This window comes from Oncorhynchus masou, unplaced genomic scaffold, assembly GCF_036934945.1.
Source record: "Oncorhynchus masou masou isolate Uvic2021 unplaced genomic scaffold, UVic_Omas_1.1 unplaced_scaffold_1210, whole genome shotgun sequence".
Lineage (NCBI taxonomy): Eukaryota > Metazoa > Chordata > Actinopteri > Salmoniformes > Salmonidae > Oncorhynchus > Oncorhynchus masou.
Genome location: NW_027001889.1, coordinates 179,446 through 190,543, shown reverse-complemented (window position 1 = coordinate 190,543; position 11,098 = coordinate 179,446). Strand labels below are relative to the sequence as shown.

Here is an 11,098-nt window from a genome sequence, read left to right as displayed (position 1 = left end):
AAATCTGCAGAAATTCTAAAGAGTGCAGTTGAGAAAGACGGGTTGGTTCAAGGTTATAACGTTGTACTTACATGAAGTTGGCGTTGGGAAATTTAAACTGTTTGCCGTCTGGTTCACTGAGAACCTTATGGAGCTAAAAGGGGACAAAACATCAAGTTGTCAAATACTATCATGACCTGAACATGACCATGGATGTATCTTATGTGTAGATGTACAGTATCTTACTAGTCTGTTAATTGAATCCTGTATCTGGGTTTCGGTCTCATTGTTGAGTGTGAGTCTATTACTTTGAGAATCCTGCGTTACATTGGTTATTTTGAAACCAAGGTCGATGGTAAATGAAGTATCTGTAAGTTCTGTGAGCACACAAAAAATGGTCACTATAGCAACAGATCAAATGAAGTGCTACAATTTAGGAGTTTCAACAACATTAAAAAACATTCAAGAAGTATGTAGATAGCAGGGGCAGTTGAATGTTTACTTATTAAGAGATTATTTTATAGAGTGGAAAGAAATGTCTTCATGAAGCCTAATTTGTTGAACTCACTGATATAAGTTGCATTCTGGAAGGTGGTTTGAGTGGTCGTGAATTGAGGAGACAATTGCTTCTTGACGGCACCAAGGACATCATCCTCAGTGGGGACTGGTGTTTTGACCTTGAATATCAGTTTAACAAAAACTCCCACTGTGCCGAATCTAAGAGAAAATAATAATACATGGAAAATGACATTTCCTAAAGAAAATGTGTACTTGCTAGCTTGTCTTAAAGTAATCATGGTTGTAAAATAAGTTACAGGATTGGTAGTCACTGCAGTGGTAATGGTAGTGACTGGTTATAATTGGAAAAAGAAAGTCGATGGAAAGATTGATTGATGGATAGGATAGGATAGGAAAGGATAGCCTGAACATATGAAAGTTGGTTCGGTCTCTCAAGCTTGAACGGTTCAAAAGTTAATATTATTTTTGGTGGGTTATTATATGCTAATTTATACTCATTTAAATTGTTTTAGTTTAGAACGTTTAGAAAATGTTAAAATAATTAGAAAAAGTATGTAAGAAATCTCGTGGTCTTGCCTTCAGCAAGCACATTAATTATAATGGATTGGATTTATATTGCGCCTTTTGACCGACTGATGCACTCAAAGAGCTTTTCTAAAGAAAGGTTGACATTTTGGATGCTTTTAATTAAAACATCAGTAGTTAACGACACAAGCATGGATATACATGGTTCATTGCTGCAAAGGTTCCTTGATTGAAAAAGTGTTAATTGAATTGTATGAAAACATTATAATAAATTATCTTGCTTACCTAGTTGTTGATGTCACTGAAGTCAAAAGGGTAGGAAGTGGTGTGGTGTTGGTAGTTGTTGTTGGGGCAACAGTGGTGGTCAGGAGACCTAGAAAAGAAATGAAAATACATTTTAGAGGGATTATAAACTTGTAATATGTCATATAACATTGATATATACGTGTTTTCGAGATTGAGTATTATACACGTTACATGGTGTTTGATAACTCACTGTCATAAATAAACGTAGACATGACAACCGTATGGTAACAAAAGCAGCATACCTGAGACTTTTAAGACTTCCTGAGAAAACCACTAGGGTGGTTGACATCTTCCTCTTTGTATACATACGTCACGTTTGCTGTGATCTCAGTGCCATCATCACTGTGGACGTAAAAATGGGTTTTGTGTGAGAGTTAAACATGTTCCTTTCATCCTGTTTAGCTGCACAAGCAGCAGCTAAATGAAATCTGCAGAAATTCTAAAGAGTGCAGTTGAGAAAGACGGGTTGGTTCAAGGTTATAACGTTGTACTTACATGAAGTTGGCGTTGGGAAATTGAAACTGTTTGCCGTCTGGTTCACTGAGAACCTTATGGAGCTAAAAGGGGACAAAACATCAAGTTGTCAAATACTATCATGACCTGAACATGACCATGGATGTATCTTATGTGTAGAAGTACAGTATCTTACTAGTCTGTTAATTGAATCCTGTATCTGGGTTTCGGTCTCATTGTTGAGTGTGAGTCTATTACTTTGAGAATCCTGCGTTACATTGGTTATTTTGAAACCAAGGTCGATGGTAAATGAAGTATCTGTAAGTTCTGTGAGTACACAAAAAAATGGTCACTATAGCAACAGATCAAATGAAGTGCTACAATTTAGGAGTTTCAACAACATTAAAAAACATTCAAGAAGTATGTAGATAGCAGGAGCAGTTGAATGTTTACTTATTATTTTATAGAGTGGAAAGAAATGTCTTCATGAAGCCTAATTTGTTGAACTCACTGATATAAGTTGCATTCTGGAAGGTGGTTTGAGTGGTCGTGAATTGAGGAGACAATTGCTTCTTGACGGCACCAAGGACATCATCCTCAGTGGGGACTGGTGTTTTGACCTTGAATATCAGTTTAACAAAAACTCCCACTGTGCCGAATCTAAGAGAAAATAATAATACATGGAAAATGACATTTCCTAAAGAAAATGTGTGTACTTGCTAGCTTGTCTTAAAGTAATCATGGTTGTAAAATAAGTTACAGGATTGGTAGTCACTGCAGTGGTAATGGTAGTGACTGGTTATAATTGGAAAAAGAAAGTCGATGGAAAGATTGATTGATGGATAGGATAGGATAGGAAAGGATAGCCTGAACATATGAAAGCTGGTTCGGTCTCTCAAGCTTGAACGGTTCAAAAGTTAATATTATTTTTGGTGGGTTATTATATGCTAATTTATACTCATTTAAATTGTTTTAGTTTAGAACGTTTAGAAAATGTTAAAATAATTAGAAAAAGTATGTAAGAAATCTCGTGGTCTTGCCTTCAGCAAGCACATTAATTATAATGGATTGGATTTATATTGCGCCTTTTGACCGACTGATGCACTCAAAGAGCTTTTCTAAAGAAAGGTTGACATTTTGGATGCTTTTAATTAAAACATCAGTAGTTAACGACACAAGCATGGATATACATGGTTCATTGCTGCAAAGGTTCCTTGATTGAAAAAGTGTTAATTGAATTGTATGAAAACATTATAATAAATTATCTTGCTTACCTAGTTGTTGATGTCACTGAAGTCAAAAGGGTAGGAAGTGGTGTGGTGTTGGTAGTTGTTGTTGGGGCAACAGTGGTGGTCAGGAGACCTAGAAAAGAAATGAAAATACATTTTAGAGGGATTATAAACTTGTAATATGTCATATAACATTGATATATACGTGTTTTCGAGATTGAGTATTATACACGTTACATGGTGTTTGATAACTCACTGTCATAAATAAACGTAGACATGACAACCGTATGGTAACAAAAGCAGCATACCTGAGACTTTTAAGACTTCCTGGAGAAAACCACTAGGGTGGTTGACATCTTCCTCTTTGTATACATACGTCACGTTTGCTGTGATCTCAGTGCCATCATCACTGTGGACGTAAAAATGGGTTTTGTGTGAGAGTTAAACATGTTCCTTTCATCCTGTTTAGCTGCACAAGCAGCAGCTAAATGAAATCTGCAGAAATTCTAAAGAGTGCAGTTGAGAAAGACGGGTTGGTTCAAGGTTATAACGTTGTACTTACATGAAGTTGGCGTTGGGAAATTGAAACTGTTTGCCGTCTGGTTCACTGAGAACCTTATGGAGCTAAAAGGGGACAAAACATCAAGTTGTCAAATACTATCATGACCTGAACATGACCATGGATGTATCTTATGTGTAGAAGTACAGTATCTTACTAGTCTGTTAATTGAATCCTGTATCTGGGTTTCGGTCTCATTGTTGAGTGTGAGTCTATTACTTTGAGAATCCTGCGTTACATTGGTTATTTTGAAACCAAGGTCGATGGTAAATGAAGTATCTGTAAGTTCTGTGAGTACACAAAAAAATGGTCACTATAGCAACACATCAAATGAAGTGCTACAATTTAGGAGTTTCAACAACATTAAAAAACATTCAAGAAGTATGTAGATAGCAGGGGCAGTTGAATGTTTACTTATTACGAGATTATTTTATAGAGTGGAAAGAAATGTCTTCATGAAGCCTAATTTGTTGAACTCACTGATATAAGTTGCATTCTGGAAGGTGGTTTGAGTGGTCGTGAATTGAGGAGACAATTGCTTCTTGACGGCACCAAGGACATCATCCTCAGTGGGGACTGGTGTTTTGACCTTGAATATCAGTTTAACAAAAACTCCCACTGTGCCGAATCTAAGAGAAAATAATAATACATGGAAAATGACATTTCCTAAAGAAAATGTGTGTACTTGCTAGCTTGTCTTAAAGTAATCATGGTTGTAAAATAAGTTACAGGATTGGTAGTCACTGCAGTGGTAATGGTAGTGACTGGTTATAATTGGAAAAAGAAAGTCGATGGAAAGATTGATTGATGGATAGGATAGGATAGGAAAGGATAGCCTGAACATATGAAAGCTGGTTCGGTCTCTCAAGCTTGAACGGTTCAAAAGTTAATATTATTTTTGGTGGGTTATTATATGCTAATTTATACTCATTTAAATTGTTTTAGTTTAGAACGTTTAGAAAATGTTAAAATAATTAGAAAAAGTATGTAAGAAATCTCGTGGTCTTGCCTTCAGCAAGCACATTAATTATAATGGATTGGATTTATATTGCGCCTTTTGACCGACTGATGCACTCAAAGAGCTTTTCTAAAGAAAGGTTGACATTTTGGATGCTTTTAATTAAAACATCAGTAGTTAACGACACAAGCATGGATATACATGGTTCATTGCTGCAAAGGTTCCTTGATTGAAAAAGTGTTAATTGAATTGTATGAAAACATTATAATAAATTATCTTGCTTACCTAGTTGTTGATGTCACTGAAGTCAAAAGGGTAGGAAGTGGTGTGGTGTTGGTAGTTGTTGTTGGGGCAACAGTGGTGGTCAGGAGACCTAGAAAAGAAATGAAAATACATTTTAGAGGGATTATAAACTTGTAATATGTCATATAACATTGATATATACGTGTTTTCGAGATTGAGTATTATACACGTTACATGGTGTTTGATAACTCACTGTCATAAATAAACGTAGAAATGACAACCGTATGGTAACAAAAGCAGCATACCTGAGACTTTTAAGACTTCCTGGAGAAAACCACTAGGGTGGTTGACATCTTCCTCTTTGTATACATACGTCACGTTTGCTGTGATCTCAGTGCCATCATCACTGTGGACGTAAAAATGGGTTTTGTGTGAGAGTTAAACATGTTCCTTTCATCCTGTTTAGCTGCACAAGCAGCAGCTAAATGAAATCTGCAGAAATTCTAAAGAGTGCAGTTGAGAAAGACGGGTTGGTTCAAGGTTATAACGTTGTACTTACATGAAGTTGGCGTTGGGAAATTGAAACTGTTTGCCGTCTGGTTCACTGAGAACCTTATGGAGCTAAAAGGGGACAAAACATCAAGTTGTCAAATACTATCATGACCTGAACATGACCATGGATGTATCTTATGTGTAGAAGTACAGTATCTTACTAGTCTGTTAATTGAATCCTGTATCTGGGTTTCGGTCTCATTGTTGAGTGTGAGTCTATTACTTTGAGAATCCTGCGTTACATTGGTTATTTTGAAACCAAGGTCGATGGTAAATGAAGTATCTGTAAGTTCTGTGAGCACACAAAAAAATGGTCACTATAGCAACACATCAAATGAAGTGCTACAATTTAGGAGTTTCAACAACATTAAAAAACATTCAAGAAGTATGTAGATAGCAGGAGCAGTTGAATGTTTACTTATTAAGAGAGTGGAAAGAAATGTCTTCATGAAGCCTAATTTGTTGAACTCACTGATATAAGTTGCATTCTGGAAGGTGGTTTGAGTGGTCGTGAATTGAGGAGACAATTGCTTCTTGACGGCACCAAGGACATCATCCTCAGTGGGGACTGGTGTTTTGACCTTGAATATCAGTTTAACAAAAACTCCCACTGTGCCGAATCTAAGAGAAAATAATAATACATGGAAAATGACATTTCCTAAAGAAAATGTGTGTACTTGCTAGCTTGTCTTAAAGTAATCATGGTTGTAAAATAAGTTACAGGATTGGTAGTCACTGCAGTGGTAATGGTAGTGACTGGTTATAATTGGAAAAAGAAAGTCGATGGAAAGATTGATTGATGGATAGGATAGGATAGGAAAGGATAGCCTGAACATATGAAAGTTGGTTCGGTCTCTCAAGCTTGAACGGTTCAAAAGTTAATATTATTTTTGGTGGGTTATTATATGCTAATTTATACTCATTTAAATTGTTTTAGTTTAGAACGTTTAGAAAATGTTAAAATAATTAGAAAAAGTATGTAAGAAATCTCGTGGTCTTGCCTTCAGCAAGCACATTAATTATAATGGATTGGATTTATATTGCGCCTTTTGACCGACTGATGCACTCAAAGAGCTTTTCTAAAGAAAGGTTGACATTTTGGATGCTTTTAATTAAAACATCAGTAGTTAACGACACAAGCATGGATATACATGGTTCATTGCTGCAAAGGTTCCTTGATTGAAAAAGTGTTAATTGAATTGTATGAAAACATTATAATAAATTATCTTGCTTACCTAGTTGTTGATGTCACTGAAGTCAAAAGGGTAGGAAGTGGTGTGGTGTTGGTAGTTGTTGTTGGGGCAACAGTGGTGGTCAGGAGACCTAGAAAAGAAATGAAAATACATTTTAGAGGGATTATAAACTTGTAATATGTCATATAACATTGATATATACGTGTTTTCGAGATTGAGTATTATACACGTTACATGGTGTTTGATAACTCACTGTCATAAATAAACGTAGAAATGACAACCGTATGGTAACAAAAGCAGCATACCTGAGACTTTTAAGACTTCCTGGAGAAAACCACTAGGGTGGTTGACATCTTCCTCTTTGTATACATACGTCACGTTTGCTGTGATCTCAGTGCCATCATCACTGTGGACGTAAAAATGGGTTTTGTGTGAGAGTTAAACATGTTCCTTTCATCCTGTTTAGCTGCACAAGCAGCAGCTAAATGAAATCTGCAGAAATTCTAAAGAGTGCAGTTGAGAAAGACGGGTTGGTTCAAGGTTATAACGTTGTACTTACATGAAGTTGGCGTTGGGAAATTGAAACTGTTTGCCGTCTGGTTCACTGAGAACCTTATGGAGCTAAAAGGGGACAAAACATCAAGTTGTCAAATACTATCATGACCTGAACATGACCATGGATGTATCTTATGTGTAGAAGTACAGTATCTTACTAGTCTGTTAATTGAATCCTGTATCTGGGTTTCGGTCTCATTGTTGAGTGTGAGTCTATTACTTTGAGAATCCTGCGTTACATTGGTTATTTTGAAACCAAGGTCGATGGTAAATGAAGTATCTGTAAGTTCTGTGAGCACACAAAAAAATGGTCACTATAGCAACAGATCAAATGAAGTGCTACAATTTAGGAGTTTCAACAACATTAAAAAACATTCAAGAAGTATGTAGATAGCAGGAGCAGTTGAATGTTTACTTATTATTTTATAGAGTGGAAAGAAATGTCTTCATGAAGCCTAATTTGTTGAACTCACTGATATAAGTTGCATTCTGGAAGGTGGTTTGAGTGGTCGTGAATTGAGGAGACAATTGCTTCTTGACGGCACCAAGGACATCATCCTCAGTGGGGACTGGTGTTTTGACCTTGAATATCAGTTTAACAAAAACTCCCACTGTGCCGAATCTAAGAGAAAATAATAATACATGGAAAATGACATTTCCTAAAGAAAATGTGTGTACTTGCTAGCTTGTCTTAAAGTAATCATGGTTGTAAAATAAGTTACAGGATTGGTAGTCACTGCAGTGGTAATGGTAGTGACTGGTTATAATTGGAAAAAGAAAGTCGATGGAAAGATTGATTGATGGATAGGATAGGATAGGAAAGGATAGCCTGAACATATGAAAGTTGGTTCGGTCTCTCAAGCTTGAACGGTTCAAAAGTTAATATTATTTTTGGTGGGTTATTATATGCTAATTTATACTCATTTAAATTGTTTTAGTTTAGAACGTTTAGAAAATGTTAAAATAATTAGAAAAAGTATGTAAGAAATCTCGTGGTCTTGCCTTCAGCAAGCACATTAATTATAATGGATTGGATTTATATTGCGCCTTTTGACCGACTGATGCACTCAAAGAGCTTTTCTAAAGAAAGGTTGACATTTTGGATGCTTTTAATTAAAACATCAGTAGTTAACGACACAAGCATGGATATACATGGTTCATTGCTGCAAAGGTTCCTTGATTGAAAAAGTGTTAATTGAATTGTATGAAAACATTATAATAAATTATCTTGCTTACCTAGTTGTTGATGTCACTGAAGTCAAAAGGGTAGGAAGTGGTGTGGTGTTGGTAGTTGTTGTTGGGGCAACAGTGGTGGTCAGGAGACCTAGAAAAGAAATGAAAATACATTTTAGAGGGATTATAAACTTGTAATATGTCATATAACATTGATATATACGTGTTTTCGAGATTGAGTATTATACACGTTACATGGTGTTTGATAACTCACTGTCATAAATAAACGTAGAAATGACAACCGTATGGTAACAAAAGCAGCATACCTGAGACTTTTAAGACTTCCTGGAGAAAACCACTAGGGTGGTTGACATCTTCCTCTTTGTATACATACGTCACGTTTGCTGTGATCTCAGTGCCATCATCACTGTGGACGTAAAAATGGGTTTTGTGTGAGAGTTAAACATGTTCCTTTCATCCTGTTTAGCTGCACAAGCAGCAGCTAAATGAAATCTGCAGAAATTCTAAAGAGTGCAGTTGAGAAAGACGGGTTGGTTCAAGGTTATAACGTTGTACTTACATGAAGTTGGCGTTGGGAAATTGAAACTGTTTGCCGTCTGGTTCACTGAGAACCTTATGGAGCTAAAAGGGGACAAAACATCAAGTTGTCAAATACTATCATGACCTGAACATGACCATGGATGTATCTTATGTGTAGAAGTACAGTATCTTACTAGTCTGTTAATTGAATCCTGTATCTGGGTTTCGGTCTCATTGTTGAGTGTGAGTCTATTACTTTGAGAATCCTGCGTTACATTGGTTATTTTGAAACCAAGGTCGATGGTAAATGAAGTATCTGTAAGTTCTGTGAGCACACAAAAAAATGGTCACTATAGCAACAGATCAAATGAAGTGCTACAATTTAGGAGTTTCAACAACATTAAAAAACATTCAAGAAGTATGTAGATAGCAGGAGCAGTTGAATGTTTACTTATTACGAGATTATTTTATAGAGTGGAAAGAAATGTCTTCATGAAGCCTAATTTGTTGAACTCACTGATATAAGTTGCATTCTGGAAGGTGGTTTGAGTGGTCGTGAATTGAGGAGACAATTGCTTCTTGACGGCACCAAGGACATCATCCTCAGTGGGGACTGGTGTTTTGACCTTGAATATCAGTTTAACAAAAACTCCCACTGTGCCGAATCTAAGAGAAAATAATAATACATGGAAAATGACATTTCCTAAAGAAAATGTGTGTACTTGCTAGCTTGTCTTAAAGTAATCATGGTTGTAAAATAAGTTACAGGATTGGTAGTCACTGCAGTGATAATGGTAGTGACTGGTTATAATTGGAAAAAGAAAGTCGATGGAAAGATTGATTGATGGATAGGATAGGATAGATAGCCTGAACATATGAAAGTTGGTTCGGTCTCTCAAGCTTGAACGGTTCAAAAGTTAATATTATTTTTGGTGGGTTATTATATGCTAAATAATATTAATATAATGACACAAGCATGGATATACAAGGATATACACAGTATATGTTCTTTGAATTGTATGAAATAATTACACTAAATTATCTTGCATACCTAGTTGTTGATGTCATAGAAGTTGAGATATAAGTTGAAGTTCTGGTTGTCGATGTTGGAAGTACAATTGTGCTTGTACTTGTAGGTGATGCAGTTGTAGTGCTTGTTGGAGGATGAGAACTACCAGTTGTGGTTGTGGTTGTAAGACCTGCAGAATTAATTGATATAATTGTGGTCGTAGGACCAACTATTGTTGTCAAAGGATTTACAGTTGTTGAAGAAAGAGCTGTTGTAGTTGTAGAAGGTGCTGCACTGGTTGTCGTGGTAGGTTCTGCAGTCTGAGGAGCTGCAGTTGATGTCGTAGAGGCAGCTGCTGTGGTTGAAGTAGAAGCTACAGTTGTTGTATCAGGACCTGTAGTTGTGATTGTTGCAGTAATAACAGCAGGTGGAGTGATCATCGGAGCAACAGTTGTAGGAACTGCAGGTGTTGTAGTAGGGGCTGATGTTGTGGTTGTCATAGGAGCTGAAGTTGTAGTTGTTGTAGAAGGTGCTGCAGTCACTGTGGTCGTAATAACAGCAGTTGTTGTAGTAGGAGTTGCACTGGTTGTCATAATAGGTTCTGGAGTTGCAGTGGTCGTAGGAGCAGCAGTTGTTGTAGTTAGGGCTGCAGTGGTTGTTGTAGATGCTAAAGCTGTTGTAGGAGCTGCAGTTGTCGTGGGAGCTACAGTTGTCTCAGTTGCTGTTGTTCTGGTTGTCGTAGGAGCTGAAGTTGTAGTTGTAGCAGGAGCTGCAGTGGTTGTCGTAATAGGTTCTGGAGTTGCAGTGGTTGTAGGAGCAGCAGTTGTTGTAGTTAGAGCTGCAGTGGCTGTCGAAGAGGGAGCTGCTGTGGTTGAAGTGGACGCTAAAGTTGTTGTAGGAGCTGCAGTTGTCGTGGGAGCTACAGTTGTTGTAGGTGTCACTGTTGTGGTTGTCGTAGGAGGTGAAGTTGTAGTTGTTGTAGCAGGAGCTGCAGTGGTTGTCGTAATAGGTTCTGGATTTGTAGTGGTCGTTTGAGCAGCAGTTGTTGTAGTTAGAGCTGCAGTGGTTGTTGTAGAGGCAGCTGCTGTGGTTGAAGCAGATGATAAAGTTGTTGTAGGACCTGCAGTTGGCATGGGAGCTACAGTTGTTGTAGGTGTAGCTGTTGTGGTTGTCGTAGGAGCTGAAGCTGTAGTTGTTGTAGCAGGAGCTGCAGTGGTTGTCGTAATAGGTTCTGGAGTTGTAGTGTTCGTTTGAGCAGCAGTTGTTGTAGTTAGAGCTGCAGTGGTTGTCGTAGAGGCAGCTGCT

General features: G+C 37.2%; 5 long non-coding RNA genes across 5 annotated transcripts; all 5 read right to left on the bottom strand.

Annotated features, from left to right (window-relative positions):
* Positions 1-2,808: 2,808 nt before the first annotated feature.
* On the bottom strand, positions 2,809-3,606 carry LOC135529926 (uncharacterized). Its single transcript, XR_010453769.1, has 3 exons — positions 3,574-3,606; positions 3,320-3,420; positions 2,809-3,144 (listed from the first exon to the last, which is right to left on the bottom strand). It is a non-coding gene; the product is annotated as an uncharacterized LOC135529926 (long non-coding RNA).
* Positions 3,607-4,565: 959 nt separating this feature from the next.
* LOC135529925 (uncharacterized) lies at positions 4,566-5,363 on the bottom strand. The gene is made up of 3 exons (XR_010453768.1): positions 5,331-5,363; positions 5,077-5,177; positions 4,566-4,901 (listed from the first exon to the last, which is right to left on the bottom strand). It is a non-coding gene; the product is annotated as an uncharacterized LOC135529925 (long non-coding RNA).
* A 947-nt stretch (positions 5,364-6,310) lies between these two features.
* Positions 6,311-7,108, bottom strand: LOC135529924 (uncharacterized). Its single transcript, XR_010453767.1, has 3 exons — positions 7,076-7,108; positions 6,822-6,922; positions 6,311-6,646 (listed from the first exon to the last, which is right to left on the bottom strand). It is a non-coding gene; the product is annotated as an uncharacterized LOC135529924 (long non-coding RNA).
* Positions 7,109-8,059: 951 nt separating this feature from the next.
* LOC135529923 (uncharacterized) lies at positions 8,060-8,857 on the bottom strand. Its single transcript, XR_010453766.1, has 3 exons — positions 8,825-8,857; positions 8,571-8,671; positions 8,060-8,395 (listed from the first exon to the last, which is right to left on the bottom strand). It is a non-coding gene; the product is annotated as an uncharacterized LOC135529923 (long non-coding RNA).
* Positions 8,858-8,984: 127 nt separating this feature from the next.
* LOC135529922 (uncharacterized) lies at positions 8,985-10,475 on the bottom strand. Its single transcript, XR_010453765.1, has 3 exons — positions 9,836-10,475; positions 9,302-9,450; positions 8,985-9,109 (listed from the first exon to the last, which is right to left on the bottom strand). It is a non-coding gene; the product is annotated as an uncharacterized LOC135529922 (long non-coding RNA).
* Positions 10,476-11,098: the final 623 nt, after the last annotated feature.